The sequence below is a fragment of the Eubalaena glacialis genome, chromosome 10, assembly GCF_028564815.1.
Source record: "Eubalaena glacialis isolate mEubGla1 chromosome 10, mEubGla1.1.hap2.+ XY, whole genome shotgun sequence".
Taxonomy (NCBI): domain Eukaryota; kingdom Metazoa; phylum Chordata; class Mammalia; order Artiodactyla; family Balaenidae; genus Eubalaena; species Eubalaena glacialis.
Genome location: NC_083725.1, coordinates 80,294,585 through 80,316,678, shown reverse-complemented (window position 1 = coordinate 80,316,678; position 22,094 = coordinate 80,294,585). Strand labels below are relative to the sequence as shown.

At 38.9% G+C, this 22,094-nt stretch overlaps 1 pseudogene; it reads right to left on the bottom strand.

Moving 5' to 3' along the window:
- Positions 1-10,306: 10,306 nt before the first annotated feature.
- The window catches only part of LOC133099894 (calcitonin receptor-stimulating peptide 1-like), an 86,349-nt pseudogene continuing 74,561 nt past the window's right edge, over positions 10,307-22,094 (bottom strand).

Genomic DNA, 22,094 nt, shown 5'->3' with positions numbered 1-22,094 from the left:
CCTTCATAGCAACACCTAGATTAGTGTCTGATTGATTAATGGGATACTATAGCCTAGCCAAGGTGATACATAAAACTGATCATCACAGTAATGTTTAGAAAACGTTATCGTGGAGAAAGAATAAAATGCCAAGGACCCACAAAGTAGGGCATCTATCTTAGTCTAAGGGGAGTCAGGTATTTCCCGAAAGAGATGACAATTAACATGAGAATGAGCAAGATAAAGAGGTGGATAGAGAATATATTCTGAAATGTGGAAACAGTGTAAGCAAAGGCCAGAAAGAGAGCACTAAAATCTCTTCTAATCGGATTTTTTTTCTGGCTTCCTTTTTCAGAACAATTACAAGGTGATGGCTGTTCAACAGAAACCAATATTTTACTCTTTTTTTGGTAACCATTAATTTATTGTAATGTCTTTAGTGCTGAATCAGATAAAACTCTATTTTCATATTTTAATTAGCATTTCCAATTATCAGTGAGATGAAGCACCTTTTCATATATTTATTTGACATTCAGGTTTCCTCCTCTATAGATTGCCTGTTTTTAACCTCTGCACATTAGGGGTAGTTTTCTTTTCCTTACTGATTACATATGATTTGGATATTACCAGAAATCCTTTGTCTTTATATGCATTGCAGATATATCTCCCAGAGAACATCAGTCCAACCTAGGAGGTACTTTGTAGGCTACAGTTGCAGGTGACTGCAAGGGGACCTCGTTAAATCAGAGAGTGCTGGGGTGACCTGGATGCCAGGCTCAAGTCTCACTTCTAGGACAGAGCCCCCATACTGAGCAGGAACAATAGGGGCACAGGAGAGGAAAAGGGAACAGAGACAGCCCCTCTCACAAAGCACTGTACTTTTTAACAATTCAAATAAATGACAGAAGAGGGAGCTCTAAAATCCTTAAGCTAGGAAATCTACACTGACCATCCTCCCTTCTAGCACAGGCAAACTCACCTCGTTGAAATATAATATAAGCAATAGAAAAGAAAAGTAGTCAAACCCACTCAAAATTATTATCAGAAAAAAAGGAAAATTAGGATCAGAATAACATTCTTTCAAGCAGTGAAAACAAGCCAGAACAACATGCCCACAAAATAAAGAAAAACTGTATGCTATTTTAAACAAACAAGCTAAAAGAAATTAAGAAAATAATAGAAGTTTAAAAGAACAACTTAAATTAGAATCAAAATAACCCAGAAATAATATTATCAGAGAAAAGAAAAGATTTGAAAATGGAACTTACAAAAACAAGGAATGTGTTAGAAATTTAAAAATATATATCTTTAGAAATGAAGACTAAACTAGAAGTAATACATTGGTGAATAAATGGAAAGGAGGGATATTTTTAATTACAAAGGATTAAAGGGAATGCTCTGGTGCTCCAATGGTTAGAACTCCGTGCTTTCACTGCCAAGGGGCTGGGTTCAATTCCCTGGTAGGGAACTAAGCCGCATGGCACAGCCAAAGAAAAAACAAAACGGATTTAACAGAAAGTGACACAGAACATTAGCAAACTGTTAGTGTGTATGTGTGTGTGTGTAAATCTCCAAAGAAGAAAACCAAAGCAACTGAACACACCAGAATACTAAAAAACAATCATTGAAGAAAACCATTCCAAAATAAAAGATAACTCAAAATTACATATTGAAAAGATACACTGTATACTCTGGAAAATCAAACCAGAATGATTGCCATCAAGGCATACTGTAGTAAACTCATCAGAATTCAAAGAAAAAGAGAAATGTATTAAAAAATAGATATTCAATAACAAAAAGTTTTAAAGCCTCTTTCAGCTAGAAAGTTTTAAATTATGCTATCAAACAACCCTTGGATTAAAGCACAAATACAGATACAATTAGAGAATTTTTTTTTAAAAGAACATTAGTGAAAACAACATTTCAGAATCCATGGGATACAGCTATTGAAGTTAACAGAGTCAAATTATAGCATGAAGTATCTATATCAATTCAAATAAAAGTGTAAATTTAACACAACATATTAGAAGTTATGACCAATTCAACTATACAAAATGAAGCAATTAGAGGATTAAGAATTGTAAAGAAAGAGGTAAACCTATCTCTATTTGCAGATAATAAAATTAAGTGTCTGGAAATCCAAAAGAACAAAAGGACTATGCTTTAATAAAATAACAAATTAATTGTAAAGTCAGTGTACAAAATCAATAATCCCTATAGTAGTTTAAACAAAAGGTAGTTAAGAGATATAATGGATGAGAAAAATCCATCTAAAATAGGAAGAAAATCAAAAGAAATACAGAGAAAAGAAAGAGAAAAGAGAAACAAAGAGAGAAAGAAGAAAAAGAAAGAGAAAATACTTAGAACAAGAAATAGCCACAGCCTAATAAGTCACAACATAGGTTTGAACAAATGGAAATTTTCCTTCTTTCTTGAGTTGAAAGACTTAACATTAAATCTATGTTAGTTTTCCCTAAATTAATTTATAAATTTCCAATTAAAATATCAGCATATATTTTTTACAAGCTAGACAAGTTCATTATAAAGCTAATTTAGTAGAACCAAGAAATAACAAAAACCAGAAAAACCCTAAAAAAGAACAAAGTGGGGGCTGGCCCTATCAAATATAAAAACATATTTAAAAGCCTCTAAAATAGTAAGTATAGTATTGGTGCACAGATAGACAGTCTAATGATATAAAATAGAAAATACAAAAATAGACCCAATAGCATATGGTAATTTGTGTGACAAAAGCAGTAATTCAAATAAGTAGAGAAAAGATAGGTTTTTTAAATGTGGTATTGAGATAAGTGGCTAGCTTAATAGAAAAAGATAAAGTTGGATACATTTCTCACACCATAAACTCCAAATGAATCAAATGTCTAAATAGAAGTGACAACACCATAGAACTACTAGAGGAAAGCTGAGGAGAATTCCTCTACAACTCCAAGTAGAAAAAACTTTCCTTACTATGACTAAAAATTCAGAAACAATGAGAAAAGACTGAGCTATCTAATCTCATATAAATAAAATGTTTGCATGAAGAAAAAAAAAACATGAAAGCAAGGTTTAAAAAAAACAGAAAACTAGGGAAAAGTTTATAACTTACATCACAGATAAAGGGTTGATATCCTTAATAAAGAGTGTCTAAAAATAAAGAATTTTGATCCACTTCCTAGAGTAATGAAAATAAAAACAAAAGTAAACAAATGGGACCTAATTAAACTTAAAAGCTTTTGCACAGCAAAGGAAACCATACACAAAACAAAAAGACAACCCTCAGAATGGGAGAAAATATTTGCAAACAAAGCAACACGACAAGGGATTAATCTCCAAAATATACACACAGTTCATGCAGCTCAATATCAAAAAAACAAATAACCCAATCAAAAAATGGCCAGAAGATCTAAATAGACATTTCTCCAAAGAAGACATACAGATGGCCAAAAAGCACATGGAAAGATGCTCAACATCACAAATTATTAGAGAAATGCAAATCAAAACTACAATGAGGTATCACCTCACACCAGTCAGAATGGCCGTCATCAAAAAAATCTACAAAAAATAAATGCTGGAGAGGGTGTGGAGAAAAGGGAACCTTCCTACACTGTTGGTGGGAATGTAAATTGGTACAGCCACTATGGAGAACAGTATGGAGGTTCCTTAAGAAACTAAAAATAGAACTACTATATGACCCAGCAATCCCACTCCTGGGCATATAGCTGGAAAAAAACATAATTTGAAAAGACACATGCACCCCAATGTTCACTGCAGCACTATTTACAATAGCCAAGACATGGAAGCAACCTAAACATCCATCAATGGAGGAATGGATAAAGAAGATGTGGTACATATACAATGGAATATTACTCAGCCATAAAAAACAAAATAATGCCATTTGCAGCAACATGGATGGACCTAGAGATTGTCATACTGAGTGAAGTAAGTCAGACACAGAAAGACAAATATCATATGATATCACTTATATGTGGAATATAAAAAAAGGGTACAAATGAACTTATTTACAAAACAGAAGTAGAGTCACGGATGTAGAAAACAAACTTATAGTTACCAGGAGAGGGAGGGGGATTTGGGAGACTGGGATTGACACATACACACTACTATATATAAAATAGATAACTAATAAGAACCTACTGTATAGCACAGGGAACTCTACTCAATACTCTGTAATGGCCTATATGGAAAAAGAATCTAAAAAAAAAAGAATGGTTATATGCATATGTATAACTGATTCACTTTGCTGTACACCTGAAACTAACACAACATTGTAAATCAACTATACTCCAATAAAAATTTTTTTCAAAAATAAATAAAAATAAAGAAGAAAACCAACAATGTTGGAGAAGAATGGGTTGAAACAGACAATTCTCAGAGAAAGAAATGCAAAAGGACCTTAACAGATGAAAGGTTCCTAGCGTGACTCATAACAAGGGAAAAAGGTACAAATTAAAATCTATTGAGAGAACATTATTCACCTATCAGATGAGCAAAATTTCCAAGTGTGACAGCATGCTCTGTTGTCTAGGCTGAGCAGAACTGGCACTCTCATTCATTGCTAGGAAAGATTCCTAGCCTTCAAAGAATGAACTGTAATACACACAACAAACCTGATGAGTCTAAAAAAAATTATGCTGAGTAAAAGAAACAAGACACAAAAGAGTACATCTTGTATGATTCCATTTATGTAAAATACTAAAACTGGCAAAACAAAACTATACAGAAAGAAAGTAGATCAATGATTGACAGTTCTGGGGATTAACTGCAAGAGAATACATTTAAGGCTAAGAAAGTAATCTATATCTTGATTGTAGTGGTGGTTATATTTGTCAAAACTTGTCAAATTATAAAATGAATGCATTTACTTTTATATAAATTATATATCAATAAAGTTGATTTTTTAGAAAAAAACTATTAGAAGAGTTAAATAGAATAAAGAAAGGAAGGAAAGGGGAAGGGAAGGGAGGGAAGGGAGGGAGGGAGGAAGAAACAAACAAACTTGGTTCATACCAAACAAAACAAGAAAAAAAGGAAAAGAATCAAAGATCAGATGAGACAAAAGCAAAATAAAGAGAAGACAGAAGACAAATTACATCAGAAATTATACTGTGTAAATGGACTAAATATTCCAATTAAAGACAAAGATTGTAGGACTGTCTAAAAAAACAAGACCTAACTATATGCTATTTATAAATGTGAAAGTAAAAGAATGGGAAAAGATATGCCACGAAAACACTAACCACAATGCATTTATGTGGCAATATTAATATAAGCAAACTTTAAGGTAAGAAGTACTACTAGTGATAAAGGACATTTCAAGATCTTAAAATAGGTAAATTCAACACTAAGAAAAAAAAACCTAAATTTTAAATCTACTAATAGCATAATTCAAAAAGGTACATGCACCCCTATGTTCATAGCAGCACTAATCACAATAGCCAAGACATGGAAACAACCTAAACGTCCATTAACAGATGAATGGATAAAGAAGATGTGGTACATATACACATGGAATACTACTCAGCCATAAAAAAAGAATGAAATAATGCCATTTACAGCAACATGGATGGACATAGAGATTATCATACTAAGTCAGAAAGAGAAAGACAGATACCATATGATAACACTTACATGTGAAATCTAAAATATGGCACAAATGAACCTACCTACGAAACAGAAACAGACCCACAGACATACAGAACAGACATGTGGTTGCCAAGGGGGAGGGGGTTGGGGGAAGGATGGAGTGGGAGGTTGTGGTTAGCAGATGCAAACTATTACATATAGAATGGATAAACAACAGGTCCTACTGTATAGTACAGGGAACTATATTCAATATCCCATGATAAACCATAATGGAAAAGAATATAAAAAAGAATGTATATATATATGTATAACTGAGTCACTTTTCTATACAGCAGAAATTAACACAACATTGTAAATCAACTATACTTTGATTTTTAAGAAAGTAAAAAATAAATAAATTAAAAGCCTTCCAAACATTAAAAAAGAAAAATAATTAGAAAATACCTAAATATTTGGAAATTAAGCAATGCATTTGTAAATACCCCATGCATCAAAAAAGAAATCATAATGAAAAATTGAAAATATTTTGAATGGAAAATTAAAATATGGCATAGCAAAATTTGTGGACTAGAGCTGAAAACGATTATGGAAAAAAATTAAAACACTCTGTCTCTGTCTCTGTTTCTGTCTCTCTCTGTCTCTGTCTCTCTGTCTCTCTCTCTCTGTCTCTCTGTCTCTCTGTCTCTCTCTCTCTGTCTCTCTGTCTCTCTCTCTCTCTCTCTCTCTCTCTCTCTATATATATATATATATATATATATTTTTTTTTTTTTTTGGCCATGCCATGCAGCATGTGGGATCTTAGTTCCTTGACCAGGGATCAAACCTGCACCCCTTGCAGTGGAAGTGTGGAGTCTTAACCACTGGACCACCAGGGAAGTCGTAGATATATATATTTTAAAAAATGAAAGATTGAGAATGTTTCCTTAGCTTCCATCTCAAGAAGCTAGGAAAAAAAGAACATAAATTAAACGCAAAGAAAGAAGAAAGAACAAAATAATAAAGATAAGAATCGAAAGTAATGAAATAGAAAGCAGATAGAAAATAGAGAAAATCAAAAAGCCAAAAGTTGATTCTTTGAGATTAATATAATTACAAGCCCCTAGCAACACTGAGCAAGATATCTAATATCAGGAATACAAAGGGGAACATCACTAGAGATCCTACATATATTAAAAGATAATAAGAGGATATTATGAATAATTTTATGCCAGTAATTTTGATAATTTAGATAAAATAAATTCCTTGAAAAAGACAAGTTACCAAAATTTACATGAGAAAATGAAAAATCTGAATCGTGCTATACCTGATAAAAAACTTGAATATATAATTTAAACCCCTCCTACTCCAAGAAGGAAGAAATATCACCAATCAAAGAAAAATTATATCAGAGGAAAAAAATGAACATTTCCCAACTCATTTAATGAACCTGGTATAATTCCACCAAAACACGTAAGGACATTACAAGAAAAGCAAAATACAGGCAAATATATCTCATGAATGTAGACGCAGTAATCCTAAACAAACAAACAAAAAATCAAAATAAAAACAATCAATATGGAAAAAATAATAATAATCATGACCAGATGGTATTTATTCCAGGAACACAAGGTTGGTTTTACATTCAAAATTCAATGTAGGGACTTCTCTGGTGGCGCGGTGGTTAAGAATCCGCCTGCCAATGCAGGGGACACAGGTTCGATCCCTGGTCCGGGAAGATCCCACATGCCGCGGAGCAACTAAGCCGGTGCGCCATTACTGAGCCTGCGCTTTAGAGCCCGCGGGACACAGCTACTGAGCCCGCGCACCATAACTACTGAAGCTCGCATGCCGAGAGCCCATGCTCAGCAACAGGAGAAGCCACCGCAATGAGAAGCCCAAGCACCGCAATAAAGAGTAGCCCCCGCTCGTTGCAACTAGAGAAAGCCCGCACGCAGCAAGGAAGATCCAGAGCAGCCAGAAATAAATAAATAAATAAATAAATTAATTAAAATTCAATGTAATTCCCTACATTAGCAAAATAAATGAAAAACACCATATGATGAGTATATACCATTATTCAATAATAGAAACCAAGGCTTCTTCCAGAAAGGACTGAATCTAGGGCTGGGACAGGGAAAATAAGTAACATAAACCTGGAGTATATTGTAATGCCAGACAGTAAGGAAATACTCGAAAAATAGAGGCTTGTCAAAAGGACACAGAAGTCCAACTGAAAGAGCTCACAATGGCCACAGCTGGAACAATTTGAGCAACAATATAAGTGATATAATATTGTATTATAACCTAAACTATAAAGTAAATGAGTTCATACTGACATAAATAATAAATGATTTAATAAATAAAGAGAGAGAAGAGACAAATATTTCTTACAGAAGAATTCCAAACAATATATCTAAATACTACTGTTGGGAAAGGAAGTCTCATGCATGCAATCCATCCACCCCCACTGGGCCACTAATAGTGGGCCTTGGGCCTGGAACACCTCCTTAGCAAGAGATAAAGAGCCCTCACAGCCATGCCAGGCTTATTGCCTGTGTGAGAATATTTCTCCCGATCTCAGACTCAATGAGTGTTTCTTTGTTCTGCTTAAGCGTGTATATCAATAGCCAACACCTCCAGTTTTCAGTATTTCAGACTCCATAGGGGAGGTGGGGAGGAATCCTTCTTCTGTGGCAGGAGAGGGGTACATGTAGGCCAGTTGCCCTGAGTCAGATGGGGGCACCAACCAGCCATGAGGGACCAACGCACAGTATTGGAGCTGATCTTGTTTGGTCTCTTCTCTCTGTGAGTAAAGCGTTCCGTCTAGTGCTTGACTGCGTTGTGTTTTCCTTGGTGACTCTGATACGCAGCTGCAGTGGGAAGAAGTGTCTGGACTTTTATTCCTGGTGGCTGGCATTGTGATGATCTTTGCTATTCTTTGTAGTTGGAGTCCTGCCCTGGGATTGGTCACCGGTACACAGTGTTCTGCTCAACAACTACGCCCTCTAGGAGATGGAGCTTAATATCCCTCCTTTTGTGTGAGCTGGACTTCCGAAGAACATAATATGGAAAGCAAAAAACAGTAACTTTACAGAGGAGAGACCTGGCAGACACTACTGGGACGAAGTAATCAAGGTTAACGTACTAGTGATAGCTCATGTTGATAGTACATAGCCTGATTTGATGAGAACAGCACTTCACTTCTGTGATATTCTTCCCCAAATCCTAAAGCTCCAATATAAACATGAGGAAAGCATTAGACAAATCCAAATTGAGAGGCATTCTACAAAATATTGACTAGAACTCTTCAAAATTCTCAAGGTCACTTAAAAAAGACAAAACGAAAACAAATGCCTAAAAAAAAAAAAAGAAAGAAAAAACTGTCCACAGGACTGTAAACCAACTATACTCCAATAAAAAGTAATTAAAAAAAGTAACACATGGACTTAAAAGCCAATCAAAACTGAAGCAAATGATTGGCAATTTAATAAAAAGAAAGAAAGAAAAGGAAGGAAGGCAGGCAGGCAGGCAGGCAGGAAGGAAGAAAGAAAGAAAGAAAGAAAGAAAGAAAGAAAGAAAGAAAGAAAGAAAGAAAGAAAGAAAAAGAAGGAAAGAAAGAAAGGAGAGAGGAAAGAAAGAAAGGAGGGAGGGAGGGAGGAAAGAAAGAGGGAGGGAGAGAGGAAGAAAGAAACTCACAGATCAGAGGAGACTAAGGAAACATGATGACAAAATGTAATGTAGTATCCTGGATTGCATCTTGGGACAGAAAAAGGACATTAGTGAAAAAACTGGTGAAATTTGAAAAATGTCTAGAGTTTAGTTAATAGTAACATACCAACCTTAATATCTTAGTTTTGACTAATGTAACCTTGTTATGTAAGATGCAAAACTAGGCAAAAGGGGGTGAAAAGTACACAGGAACTCTCTGTACTATCTTTGTAACTTTGCTGTGAATCTAAAATTATTCCAAAATAAAAAGTTTATTTTAAAAATGGGTGGATGGGGCTTCCCTGGTGGCGCAGTGGTTGAGAATCCGCCTGCTAATGCAGGGGACACGGGTTCGAGCCCTGGTCTGGGAAGATCCCACATGCCGCGGAGCAACTAGGCCCGTGAGCCACGACTACTGTGCCTGCGCGTCTGGAGCCTGTGCTCCGCAACAAGAGAGGCCGCGATAGTGAGAGGCCCGCGCACCGCGATGAAGAGTGGCCCCCGCTCGCCGCAACTAGAGAAAGCCCTCGCACAGAAACGAAGACCCAACAGAGCCAAAAATAAATAAATTAATTAATTAAAAAAAAAAAATGGGTGGATGCATGGAAAGAACTGAATGAGCTTATTTTGCATACTGCTTTAGAGCAAAAAGATACTTTTCAATATCAAAAAGAGTGTAATGTGCATATTTTCCACGAAAGTTTTCTAATTTACAATACTTTCCTTATAAATCAAAAGAAGTGGCAAGTTCAGTTTCACCATGACCTAGAAGAAAAGGATGAACGTGTAATCAAGGATCATGTCGCACAGCTTGAATGACTAAAATTAGTTTTTAAATGATCTATGTTTTAAATTAGTTTCATTGAAATGTCTTAGATGGATGAACCCAGAATCATAGAGGGAGGTCAGACTTGCCCATCTCCTCTCCCTACACCACACATCTAGTGGGCTCAGAATATGGGCCTCTACCCTGATTTAACTTGTCTCTTCTCCATGACCATTAGACAAGTCACTTCTTCCTGAGGTGTCTAACCATTCAAGTCTGAAGTCCCCTGCAGTGCCAGCTGAAGACCTTGGAGCCCATATTGGTGGGCACAAAGTTGCTCTTCACCCTCCCCACCCCAACTGCACAGCGACTGGCCAACAGGTGGCCAGGGTCATGCAAGTGGCAGTGTTGCAGGCTCTCTTCTGGGCAGTGACATTGATTTACAGGATGAAAGAGAAAGGACTGTGAGTTTCTGATGTTAAGAGAGTCCAGGGGAGAAGACCCTATCCTAAGGGACTTTCATAAAAAAGAATTAATGTTCTGGGTTGCATCACTTAACCAATTAAGTTTCTCTCCTAAACATAATCATCAAGACAGAAGATCATAAGAGCCATTAGAGGAAATTATCATACCAATCTTTGCTAGGAGCCCTCCCCAAAGAATGACACAGAAAACCCAGAATCCAGTGAGATTCCTGGTTCCTGACTGTGGGGCACACGCTCCACACACTCTTCCCTGCTCTTCCATCCCTTACAGTCAGTCCCTTCGGTGCCAGCAAGGGGCAACTGACAAAGGCCAGAAGAACCTCAGTGAATGTCGGGGTTTCTCCCAGTCCCACCCTGAGGCACACAAGGAGTCTCTAGAGGTCACACCCCAAGGACAAGCATCAAATACACCTCCACAGGAAAATGAAAAATCCCCGTCTTACTTGGAAAAGGCCCAGAAAACAGGCTTTGCAACATCCTCTTTTGAAATGTTTACCGGCACCTCAGCACAGCTGTTCTTGGTGCTGTTCTTGGTCATAGGAACCATCTGCCAAATCCTGGGTCATGTCATCCTGGGTTACCCCTACTTCTCAGCATTCCCTCAAGGCCTGGGACCTGGGCTGGCGCAATGACCACCACAGCTCAGGCCTTTTAGACCTGTCCCCCCTCAGCAAATGGACCCCCTTCTCCAGGCCTCTTTCCTCTGCACTTTGAAGTTCAAAGCTGCCTGTGAACATGGATGGTATGGAAGCTCAAAAGCAAAAGTGCAGGAAGAGGTACCCAGGTCTGGGGATTTCAGGGTTTGCTCAGGTTTGGAGAGCCTGAGCCCCATCCCATGGGTCTAGTCCACCCAGAGGGCTTTCTGCTGGATACGGCTGAAGCAGGAGGGCTCATCATCTGCATCCTCAAGTACTGAGAAATCTGGGACTATCTTTCCTAGTGCTAAGTTGTTCGTTTACTTCAATACACTGTAGCCTACAACCACTGATGTATGTGCGCCCCCTCACCCCACCACCACACACACACACAGAGTTCTTCCCATACATCCATCAGGGTAGAGGCCGCCCCTCCACAGGCCATTTGCACAGCTACCATGCGCCAGACCTCTGCGTGGGTAGGCCAGTCCACGCTAGTTCACCTACCGCCCCCTACCTGGACTAAAGAGCCTGACGCACTTCAGCCCATCTTCCAGCACCCTCCAGCAGAAGGCATGATGCACTGCAGGCCTGAAGATTACCAAGCATCTGTATTCAGCTGAGGACAACCACTCTCACTGATTGCTCCCAGCCTCACCTGGGCCATAGTATTCTAAACTCACGCCCCAGAAGGGGCTGGCTACCTCCCAGCCACCTCCCCATAACTCATTCATTATGATTCCCAGAATCATTCTGGCAGAGGACCCGAGCACAGATGCCAACATATGCAGTCCTTACACACAGACCATCAAACTGTACACTTGCCTTCACCTATTCTCAGCTGTGAACAAAGAACGTTGCCTGCCATGTCAGTAAACAAAGGATGTTGCGGCCATCAAGCCATCAGCCGCTGCAGCCACCCCCAGTGGTGCACCCTGCGGAGGATTCAGGATGGAGAAAAACAGGATACTGGCTCTAGATAGTTAAGATGCATATCAAAGGAATGATTTCATTAAGCGCAGACTCTTGCATCTTCCCTTACAGAGAAAAGCATTAAATTCATTAACTTGAGATGTCTGTTTTTTCTCTAATTAGCAGTAATCTTTTGATGTTTGGCTACCTGGGTGGGGGGGCGGAGGGTTTGTGTTTGTTTGTTTGTTTTGCAAAACTCCTGTATATCTTGGCTCCTCCCTTACCTCTTCAGAATAGTTCCTCGGAGCTATCTGAGAGCCTATCTCCCAGGCTTAGGTCCTCAGTAAGTCCACCAAACAAAACTTAATTCTCAACTTTTAGGTTGTGCGTTCTTTTTCAGTAGACACTGCAAATAAAACTTCTTTCTCGAGTGGACACTTTGCATGACTTGACCTGGCACTGAGCAAATGTACGATGATATAGCACACCCTGCAGTCTCCTGGTGTGGGTTTCCTCACACTGGCTCTTGGCCTGGAAGCAAAAGTAAGACTCCATGGTGGGGTCAAGACTGAGGACTCAGTGGGCTCTGGGCAAGCACGGGGATCTGACACCCCAGCTCCTGGGGATAGTGCACCTAGGCATTGGGTTCTCACTGGGGTCTGCCAGTGTGCTGGCCATTGTTCCTTTGACGACTGCAGAGTGGTGCTGTTTTCATGCCTTTTTTGCCCCTCCCAGGATATGACCCAGAAAGGCAGATCCTTTCCAGAGGCTGGTGCTCAGCGAATGTTCCCAGAAAAAGCTCTATGAAAACTGATTTAATTCTTAGAAGACTCCTCAGTCTGAAATCTGCCTGCGCTGATGGTCCAGTGCTTCCTCAGATCCCCAAAATAAAAGCCACCCTGTCAGACCAGTGGGCTGCCAGACACCTAGGAGTAGTGAGTGCTAGAGCAACCTGTGTGGATACATTAGGTTTGGGTCTAGCAAGTTAAAACCATTTTGCTAGAGGACTTTCGTTAGATGGAGGAGTAGGAAGTGCTGGGAATTCATCTCCCCAGCTAGAGAGAGACAGTTGCCCTGGCAGAATCTGACTGAGATAACCATTCTGGAATTTCGTTGACTCCATTAACGTTATATAATGATCTTATTTTTGTTACCGCTTTTAACTTAAAGTCTATTTTGTCTGACATAAATGTAGCTACCCTTGCTCTCTTGGTTTCCGTTTTCATGGAATATCTTTTTCTATCCCTTCACGTTGAGCCTCTGTGTGTCCTTGTAGCTGGACTGAGGAGTCTCGTAGGCAACGTATAGTTCGCTCTTATTTTCTTATCCCTTAAGCCACTCTATGTCTTTTAATGGGAGAATTTAATCCAGTGCACTTAAAGTAAATATTGATAGGTAAGGATTTACAAATGCCATCTTACTGTTTTCTGGCTGTTTGTCGTTCCCTTGTTCCTTTCTTTCTCTCTTGCTGTCTTTGTGAATTGATGATTTTCTGTAGTGGTATGTTTCCCTTCTCTTCATCCTTTGTGTATCTACTGTAGGTTTTTCCTTTGTGGTTACCATGAGGCTTACACAAAATATCTTATAGATATTACAGTCTATGTTAAGCTGATAACTTCAAATTCGTATGTGATGTGATTTGTAATAAAAACTGTCTTCGTCCCCTTTTCTGTCAGAGCTCCTAAAACCCTGGGACTTGCCTGTGATGAAAGGTGTCTCTTGTTATGTTAATGAGCTGACTTTTGAAATGCACCTAAGGATGGAGGCTTGTTGCCTGGAGAAACAAACAGGTGATTAGAGGGTTGGTACTTTCCAGTCCCATCCCCCTGACCTCAAGGGAGAGGGAGGAGCTGGAGGTTGACTCAACCACCAATTGCCAATGATTTAATCAACTATGCCTATACAATAAAGCTGCCATAAAATCCGAAAGGGTAGCTTCAGAGAGGTTCTGGGTTGGTGAACACATGGAGATTTGGGGACAGTGGTGCTCAGAGGGGGGCATGGAAGCTCCATGCCCTTTCCCCATATCCTTTTGTCCTTTACATGTGTGTCTCTCTCTCTCTTTTTTTTTTGTCTGCGCTGCACGGCTTGCAGGATCTTAGTTCCCTGACCAGGGATTGAACCCGGGCCCTCAGCAGTGAAAGCGTGGAGTCCTAACCACTGGATGGCTAGGAATTCCCTCCTGTGCATCTCTTTTATCTGGATGTTCCTGAGTTATATCCTTTTACAATAAATCAGTAATCTGCTAAGAAAAATGTTTCTCTGAGTTCTGTGAGCTGCTCTAGCAAATTAATCAAAGCCAAGGAGGAGGCTGTTGGAACCTCCAATCTATAGCCAGTCAGTCAGAAGCACAGGTGACAACCTGGTCTTGCAACTGACGTCTGAAGGCATGGGGGGAGTCTTGTAGGACTGAGCCCTTAATCTGTGAGATCTGATGCTATCACCTGGGAGATATGAAACAGCAGAACCCTGTGGGGCCCCCCCTGGTACAAATCCTCTTTCTGTGTCCCCCCATTTCTTGTTTGTGAGAGATAGACTTCATTCAGCCTCCTTGACCTTCCCTGAGTTCCAAAAGGCAGATTCAAACAGTTGCTAATAAGGGAAAGGAGGGGGATGCAGAAACAAAGGAGAAGCAGTCAAGAAACAATAATGCAGCCTTGGGGCAGGGTTCTGGCTACTCCTCAAGGAATGTACATAACATCTTTTGAGTTCTTCTGCAGGAACTAAGGCCCCAACCCAGGTGGAGGATGGTAACTTCAGGCTAAGCACAAGATTCCTGGAGCACCGCCCTGTTACCTCACCACCAACCAATCAGAAGAAAGCCACACACCTTGCAGCCGTCACCCCAAGTTTTGCCAAATTTAATAAAAACTTCTCCCTCAAAACCACCAGAGAGTTTGGGGTTTTTGAGCATGAGCCACTCATTCTCCTTGCTTGGCCCTGCAAAAAATCCTTTCTCTGCCCCAACCTCCAATGTTTCAGTTTGTTTGGCCTCACTGTGTGTCTGACACACGAACTTGAGTTTGGTAACAGTGTCAGAATTGAGTTGAATTCTGAACCCAGCTGGTGTTGGAGAATTGCTTGGTGGAGTGAACCCCCAATTGGAATTGTGATCTGAATTGTAGCACACAAAGACTCTACCCTTTGTCAAATGACAAAACTAAAACAATTTAACAACGAGTTTAATGCCTTTTATTCAAGGGAAAGCAATTCATGGATTGAAAGTGTACAATCTTCACAAGCAGTGGAACACTCTTCCTAAGGGATTTTGGGTAAGAATGAGTTTTATAGAGTATTAAAAGAGGCAACTCAGAAATGCACAGTTGGCTAGGAGGTCCTATTTTCTAGGGTAAGGTAAGCTAGCTAAAGCTGAGTTGGAGGATTGTGATTGGGGTTAGGTATCCTTGACAGGTGTTTCCTGTTAAGTGCAGGCTGACTTAGGTTTAGATTTGTGATATGGCTGGGCCACTGGGCAGCCTCCAGTTTGTGGGTGCTGATATATATATTAACTTTATTACTTTTTACTCCCCTGTCCTCGTATTTTTTGTTCTTGATGTCACAGCTTACCTCTTTTTATATTGTGTATTCATTAATAAATTATTGTAGTTATTGTTATTTTTAATACTTTTGTCCTTTAATTTTTATACGAGAGTTAAGTGGTTAATACATCACCATATTATGGTATTAGAGTATTCTGAATTTAACTAAATACCTTTATCAGTGTGATATATATTTTCATATGCATTCATGTTACTAATTAGCTCTATCAGCTGCTCTCCCAGCCACCCCCCACCCCCCAGTTGCATGGCATGCCTCAGTATTCTGGATGGGGTGAGAAAGAAGTGGGTCTCTTTGGCAGCATCCCACAAAGCTGCGGAAGCCAAGCACACAATCAAACACTCTCACTTTCTGCTGAGGGAGAAATCATAGGCCAAGAAGTTCTCTTTGTGCTGAACTGTGCTGCCTCCGGAGAAGAGTGATGTGAGTAAAGTGAAACTGTTCCACTATCTTCTTCAGTGCATCCAATCTCAGATTTTTTTTCCCCTCTCCATTGGTGTGCACAAACCTATCCACCGGCCTCTTGGATGTCCACAAAAGCCTTCTCACCCATGGGTGATTGTCTAAATCAGTGTTCTTTGGAGGAAAGATGGTAGAAAACTCTTATTCTGCCATGATGATGACATCATTCTCCGTAACAGACTTTAAAAGATAGACATCACACAAAGTATCTTCTCTGACCACATTGAGATGAAGTTAGAAATCAATAACAGAAGAAAAGCTGGAAAATTCACAAAATTTGTGAAAATTAAACGACACATTCGGAAACAACTATTGGATGAAAGAAGAAATCACAAGGGAAATTAGAAAAGATTTAGAGACAAATGAAAATAGAACATACGAAAACTTATGGGATGCAGCAAAAACAGTGCTAAGGGGAAAATGTACAGCTGTAAATGCTTATATTAAGAAACAAAGATGTTGGGACTTCCCTGGTGGTCCAGCAGTTAAGACTCTGTGCTCCCACTGCAGGAGGCCTGGGTTCGATCCCTGGTCAGGGAACTAGATCTCACATGTCACAACTAAGAGTTCACATGCCACAACTAAAGATCCCACGTGCTGCAAGTAAAAAGATCCCACATGCCGCAATGAAGATCAAAGATCCTGTGTGCCACAACTAAGACCTGGCACAGCCAAATAAATAAATAAATATTAAAAAAAAAGAAGGCTCAAGTTACTAAAATGAAATGAAAATAGGGATATTACTACTGATTCTACAGAAATAAAATGGATTATAAGAGTACTATGAAAAATTGTAAGCCTACAAATTGGAGAACCAAGATGAAATGGAAAAATTCCTAGAAACATAAAAGCTACCAAAACTAAATCATAAAGAAATAGAAAATGTGAATAGACATGTAACCAAGGAGACTGATCAATAAGCAAATGTCTCTCAACCAAGAAAAGCCCTGATCCTGATGACTTCATGGTGAATTCTACCAAATATTTACAGAACTAATACCATTTCTTCTCAAACTTTTCCACAGGGACTTCCCTCATGGTCCAGTGGTTAAGAATCGCCTTTCACTGCAGGGGATGCAGGTTCGATGCCTGGTCGGGGAACTAAGATCTTACATGCCACGGGGCAGCTAAGCCCGCATGCCACAACTACTGAGCCCGCGCACTCTGGAGCCTGCACGCCACAACTAGAGAAGCCTGCGTGCCACACTGAAAGATCCCTCATGCCACAATGAAGATCCCACATGCCGCAACGAAGACCCAATGCAGCCAAATAAATAAATAAATATCAAAAAAAAAAAACCTTTTCCACCAAATTGAACACTTCCTACTCATTTACTTTATGAGTCCAGCATTACCCTGATAGCAAAGTCAGGAAAAGACACTAAAACAACAACGACAACAACAAAGACCTACCAACCAATATTCTTTATGAACATTCATGCAAAAATCCTTAACAAAATTTCAGCAAACTGAATTCAGCATATTAAAGGGATTGCACACCATAACAAAAGGGACTTATTACTAGAAAGCAATAATAGTTCAACATACAAAAATTGGTCAGTGTAATACACCACATTAACAGAAAAAAAGGTGAAAAACCCTCATGATCATCTCAATTAATGTAGAAAAAGCATTAGACAAAATTCAATGTACTTTCATGATGAAAACACTCAACAAACTAGGAATAGAAGGAAACTACCTCAGCATAATAAAAGCCATATATGACAAACCCACAGCAAACATCAAACTTGTATGATCAGGGCACTCACGATGGCTGTTCTCTTGCTCTTTGTACATCTCCTGCTTGACCAGTCCTTGCCTCACCTAGTCACCTGACTGACTTTCCCTCTTAATTATAGAGCCTAATCAGTAAAAGCCTACATACTTGCCCCCAGCCCAGCTAAGTAATTGTTCTAATCTTTAGATCAGAACTATCTCCACTATGATAGTTTATCAAAGGGGTGTGCCCCTCTGCTGGTTTCCCTGGTAACCTTGACGTGTATTCCCCCTATAACTGGAAACCTCCCTCTTTCCTAGGTAGCAAAGACTACTACCATGTCCTGCCTGCCATCTGGGCACACACAGTGGGGTGTCACTCTAGGACCTTGCTTCAGACATGTAAGATTCCCCCTATCCATTAAACCATTGATGTCTCTGTCGCTGACTCCGGGCTCTTTCTTCTGTCTTGAGGCTGGGCAAGTACAGGGCTTGCAGGCCTGTCAGGTGCAGCCCAATAATACTCAATGATGAAAGACTGAAAGCTTTTCTTCTAAGTCAAGAACAAGGCAAGGATGCCTGCTTTCACCACATTTATTCAACACTGTACTAGAAACTCTAATCAGAGCAATTAGGCAAGAAGAAGAAAAGACATTCAAATTGGAAAGGAGGGAGTAAAATTATGTCTGTTCACAGATGATATTGAAACTGTGCAACTCAGATTGGGACTTGAACCCACAGTCTTTCAACTGAGATCACACACCTAGTCTCAGGACTTAATGAAGCTCAGGTTCTTGATGTCTCATTGCAGAAAGAATGCCCTGAGAGACAAAGTGATAGGTAAGAAGTTGATTTATTTAGAGAGCAACACACTCCACAGAGTGTGGGCCATCTCAGAAAGTGAGAGTGGCCCTGAAATATGGTGTGGTTAGTTTTCTTGGACTGGGTAATTTCATAGGCTAATGAGTGGGAGGATCATTCCCATTATTTTGGGGAAGGGGCAGAGATTTCCAGGAATTGGGCCACTGCCCACTTTTTGGCTTTTTATGGTTAGCCTCAGAACTGTCATGGTGCTGGTGGGTGTGTCATTTATCATGCTAATGTATTACAATGAGCATATAATGAGGCTCAAGGTCTACTGGACGTCAAATCTTCTGCCATCTTGGACCCAGTTGGTTCTAACTAGTCTTTGTCATGTCCTATGGCTATGTCATTCTTTTCAAGGTTGTGCCCTGCCCCCTCCTCTCCTGTTTCAATATGATCGTATATGTAGAACACCCTTAAGATGAAAAAAAAAAACCGTTAGAACTAATAAGTGAGTTCAGCAAAGTAGCAGTATATAAAGTCTGTACACAAAAACTAGTTGCATTTCTACACACTAACAATCTGAAAAGGTAATTACAATAAACAATTCTATCTATAAAAGAATCAATAAGAATAAAATATTTATGAATTAACTAAGGAGGTGAAAGACTTGTACAAAGGAAATACAAAACATTGCTGAAAGAAACTGAAAATGATATAAAGAAATGGAAACACATCCCGTGTTCATCTATTAGAAGACTTAATATTGTTACGATGTCAATAGCACCCAACTGTTACCAAGGCTGTTGCCCCAGAATCATATCCCTGCCCCTCCCTCGAATGGAAACCAATTGCTCTTATCTAAGTTTCAGGAGGAAGCTGCAAAGAGAAAAACAAGAACTGGTTGGAACAAACTAGGCCCAAGATGGTGGAAGATTTTGACGTCCAGTAGACTTTGAGCCTCATTATACGCTTATTGTAATATATTAGCATGCTGAATGACACACCCGCCAGTGCCATGACAGTTGACAACTGCCATGACAACAACCTGAAAAGCCAGTACAAGGACAAAAAGTAGTGTTACATTCTGGGTTCAAACCACACCCCTGTTCTCGGATAAGTCATGAATATTCCTCCCATTCTTTCCAAATCCCTCCCTTTTACTTTGACCCTCCTATATATATGGTGTCTCCACCTGAATTGGGTTGAGAAATTGATTTGCAAACTAAGTTCCTACTTCTCCATTCTTTGGCCATTGAATAAAGCTTGTGCCGTTCTAGTCTCAACACTGGTTTTGTTATTAACTGTGGGAATCTGAGCAGAAAAAGAACCTCCCTGCCTGAGACAAGGGGTCTCAGCCCAGGCTAGGACCGTGGGGCAAGTCCAGGCAACCTATTCAGTAACACAACCAATCTACAGATTCAGTGCAATCCCTATCAAAATCCCAATATGTTCTTTGCAGAAATGAAAAACCCATCCTAAACTTCATATGGTATCTTGAGGGACCCTGAATAGCCAAAACAATCTTGAAAAAGAAGAACAAAACTGGAGGACTACATTTCCTGATTTTAAAACTCACCACAAAGCTACAGTAATCAAAAAAAAAAAAAAAAGTGGTACCGTTATAAAGATAGACATATGGATGAACTGAATAGAATAGAAAGCTCAGAAATAATCCCTCACACCTATGATCAGATGATTTTTGACAAGGGTGCAAAGACCATTCAATGGGGAAAGGACTGTCTTTTTATCAATGGTACTGGGGAAACTGAATATCCACATGCAAAAGAATGAAGTTGGACTCTTACCTGACACCATATACAAAAATTAACTCAAAAAAATCAAAGACCTAAATGTAAGACCTAAAAATATAAAACTCTTAGAAGAAGACATAGGGCAAAGTCTTCATGGCATTGGATTTGGCAATGATTTCTTGGATATGACACCAAAAGCCCAAACAACAAAAGAAAAAATAGACAGATTGGACTGGATGAAAGTTTTTTAATTTTGTACATCAAAAGACAATATTAACAGAGTAAAAAGGCAACCCACCAAATGGGAAAGAGTATCTGCAAATCGTATATCTGATAAGTGATTGACATCCAGAATATGCAGAGATCACTGAAAACTGAACAACACAAAAATAAACGGATTTAAAATGGGCAAGGGCCTTGAATAGACATTTCTTCAAAGAAGATACACAAATGGTCAACAAGCACTGAAAAGATGTTCAACATCACTAATTGTTAGGGAAAGGCAAATCAAAAGTACAGTAAGATATCACCTAACATCCATTAGGATGGCAACTATAAAAAAAAAACACAGAAAATAACAGTGTTGTTGAGGATATGGAGAAATTGGAAATCTTATGCACTATTGGTAGGAAAGTAACATGGCGAAGCCACTGTGGAAAACAATAAGGTGGTTCCTCAAAAATTAAAATAGAATTGCTATATGATCCAGCAATTCTACTACTGTGTATATACCCAAAAGAATTGAAAAAAAGATCTGGTAGATTTTTGTACACCCATGTTCATTATTCACATTAGCTAAAACATGCAAGCAAGCCAAGTGTCCAATGATGAATGATTAAGCAAAATGTGATATATACATACAATGGAATATTAATCAGCCTTAAAAAGGAAGGAAATTCTGATATATGCTACAGCATGGATGAAGATGAACCTTGAGGACATTATGTCAAGTGAAATAAGTCAGTCCCCCAAAATCAAATACTATTTGATTCCATTTATATGAGATTCTTAGAGTAGTCAAAAATATAGAGCCAGAAAGAAGAATAGTGGTTGCCAGAGTCTGGGAAGAGTAGGGAATGGGGAGTTCGTGTTTAATGGGTAGAGAGTTTCAATTTTACAAGATGAAAAGACTAATGGAGGTGGATGGTGGTGATGTTTGCACAAAATTATGAATATATTTAATACCACTGAACTATACACTTAAAAATGGTTAAGATGGTAAATATTGTTACGTGTATTTTACCACATTAAAGAAAGTCTGAAACAACAAAAAAAGAGAAATGCTTTGTTCTCACTACCTCGTACAATCCCCAACCAAGAGTAAATCCTGAGCACATCTGCATTTTCTATTTTACCTCTGTTTAGTTGAGAAAGCAAACTACTGGAACATTGACTTGCCTAGTTTTATTTGGTGAATAATATCAACTTCCAGATAGAGATGTCCCGGGAAGCCAGGAATAGGGTGCAAAACTTAAAGGGGTGCCAAGAATCTCAGTAACCAAGGTAAATATTTTAATGTAATATTTATAAAGATAAAAATTAATGTGAAAAAGTCCATGATAAAACATCTAAATTTTTTTTCAGGTACTACAATTTTATTACTTAAACTTATAATAGTAAATACCAGAAGAACTAATTAACAGAATCTGCTAAAAGTGGAGAAGTATTTTAATAACCATTGCAGGTAATTATGAATATTCTCCTTTGATACTACACCAAAACTCAACAAGTG